This window comes from Octopus bimaculoides, chromosome 15 (genome assembly GCF_001194135.2).
Source record: "Octopus bimaculoides isolate UCB-OBI-ISO-001 chromosome 15, ASM119413v2, whole genome shotgun sequence".
NCBI classification, from domain to species: Eukaryota; Metazoa; Mollusca; class Cephalopoda; order Octopoda; family Octopodidae; genus Octopus; species Octopus bimaculoides.
Window position 1 is genome coordinate 9167408 of NC_068995.1, and position 2746 is coordinate 9170153.

Consider the following 2746-nt stretch of genomic DNA (forward strand, 5'->3'; position numbering starts at 1 on the left):
ATATATATATATATATAAAAGATAATAAGAGTGAAAAAACTACAGAAGGCTTGTGTTATATGGTTAAAGTATATATATATATATGTATATATATATATATATGTTTCTATACATGTACAAATGCATGTGTATTCGTACATTATGTATATATGCGTATACGTTCGTTTGTGTTTGTATGTGTATTCATGAGACTAGAAAATATATATTCTAAGCATTGTACACGTGTATTTGTGTAAGATGACACAGAATTCTTTGTAATACACCATTTTTTTCCTTTATGTATATAGATCAAAAGACCCAAAATTAATTCTCATACAATATTTCGATCAAAAAGATTATAATCATGAGCTGAAACAAGGAACTGATGCAGATTTGAAACGAAAACTTAAATGTTAAAACCAAAAACAAAAACAAGAACAGACAACTCGCTTGGTTTCGGTTAAAGCACGTGCGTGATACCATTTCTTACAAAATTCCAATTCTTCATTTGTAGTAGCACCGATTCGCTTGATAAACTATGGCGTTCACTAGAAATAACATTTATAGAATAAGAATGAGTGTCGTTTGTTTGATCTCAAGGAACAGCAATTTATATCCGTGTCAAAAATATATGTAAGCCTGTGCATGTGTGTATATATATATATATTGCCTAAGCTCGACGTAACATAGAGTTTCATATCCATAGATACATACACACATGCATATATGTATACAATTGTGCTTTAACTACAGCATTAGACTTTTTTAGCTCTTATTTCCAGCAATGTAAGTATTCTAACACCCTAGTCACATTTAGTGACAACTACAGTTTTCCATATTGGTAATACACTGCATACTGCTGTCTTTATTATGTTTTTGTATACTCGTTAGGAATTCGCTAAATCGTCCATAGATTTTTATGGTGAATACATATGTACTGACAGAGAAGTCCAGTCAAGCGGTCCCTACTGATGAGGCTACGCGATTAACCGAAACTGACCAATCAGTACATGTAATCTCTCAACCGCTGCTTTCGGGGGGAGTATGTATACAATTATGTGTTTCACCTACAGCATACTCCCTAGTTATTCTTGGTGACAATTATAGGTTTTCTTTTTGGTTAAATATTGCACACTGGTATCTATATAAAATTATGATGTATATATGTGTGGGGTGGGGGGGGAGTGTGTGTGTGTGTGTGTGTGTGTGTGTGTGTGTGTGTGCATTTGTCTTCTTAGTGACGATGCTTTAACGGATTCCCATGACTCTCTGTTGTTATCCAATCTCAGTATCCAAATATAAGGAATTTTAGCTTGGAGCTTGAGTCATAACGATTCTTTCATTATCCGATTACACAAACATGGACGCCACCCCTGGGGACGCGTTGTAGTTATTCTGTTGGTAGGACATGATGATCCTGACCGTCAGTCATTGCGTCTTGTATTCAAGCTTCGCCGAGGTGGACTTTGCCTCTACTACTATCGGGGTCGATGCGATAAGTACCTGTACCAGTTGCATACTGGAGTCGATATAATCAACGACTCTTTTTCTCCAAATTCCTTTTATCTTTGGGGGTCGAAAGAATACTGTTATATCGCACGTTCGAATGACATCTCCTCAAACACCTCGACGTCTAGACTTCTCCCTCTATATCTACGTATTGGGCTAGCCTACTTCATCGTCAGGGGGCGTCGACGCAACAAATACGTATCATCTGTACCTCGGAGTCAATGCTATTGATGACACCCCTCCCGTAAAATTTCGGCCTTGTACATCTAGTAAAAAACATTAATATCACTAATAATTCAACAAGCTGGCAGAACCATTAGCACATCGGATGGAATGCTTAGCCGTCTTTCGTTCGGCTCATTGCGATTTGCGTTCAAATTCTTACCAGATCGACATTGCAGTTCATCCTTTACAAGGTGATGAAATAAATGATAGTAGGGTACTGGAATTAACGTAATCACCTAAGCGCTCCATCAGAAAATCGGATGGCATGCGGGCAAATGTGAAACCATCATTGTTAGTTTTGTTCGTAATATTATTGCTATTAGTTAAGTATGAGAAGATAGTATAGAAATAAATAATTACCAAAAGAGAAGGCAGGAAAGGGGTCGGAGGCGGAGGAGAGGAGGACGAGAAAGGAATAAAGGAGAAAAAGTAAAAGAAGAAAGAAAAGAAAAAATTGCTCAGGTCGATATAATTAACTAAATAAACCTCATCGGGTTCTTTCTTTTCTTCTTCTTTAAATATAACAAAGAATTATTTATAAAGAAGATAAAGTGCAGATAACTTTACGTATCGTGTTTATCAAAATGATAATACAAAAAATATGAACTGGTGACAACAACAAAACAACACAAAAATATCGAACTTATTATTTTTTTTATTATCGTTCTTGTTGCTGTGGTTGCTGGTATTATCATTATATTATTATCATTATTATTATCACTATTATTATTATTATTATTATTATTATCACTATTATTATTATTATTATTATTATTATTATTATTATTATTATTATTATTATTAACAAAAATCTTCTTATTAGTAATATAATGTCAGATGATTGAAGATACACACATACGTACGCGTGTATGCGTGTGTGTGTGTGCATGTGTGTGTCTGTATGTATATATACATATAAAGTAATATCTATGCATATATATACATATATACATACGCATATATAATTATATACATATATATGTATATATATTTATATATATATAAATATATATATATATATATGTAACTATAT

General features: G+C 33.4%; 1 long non-coding RNA gene across 1 annotated transcript in view; it reads left to right on the forward strand.

Annotated features, from left to right (window-relative positions):
- Positions 1–2746, forward strand: part of LOC106872280 (uncharacterized) — a 67373-nt gene that overhangs the window by 27602 nt on the left and 37025 nt on the right. The window contains exon 2 of the long non-coding RNA XR_001409749.2: positions 288–448. This is a non-coding gene — a long non-coding RNA (uncharacterized LOC106872280). The remainder of the gene's footprint in view (positions 1–287; positions 449–2746) is intronic.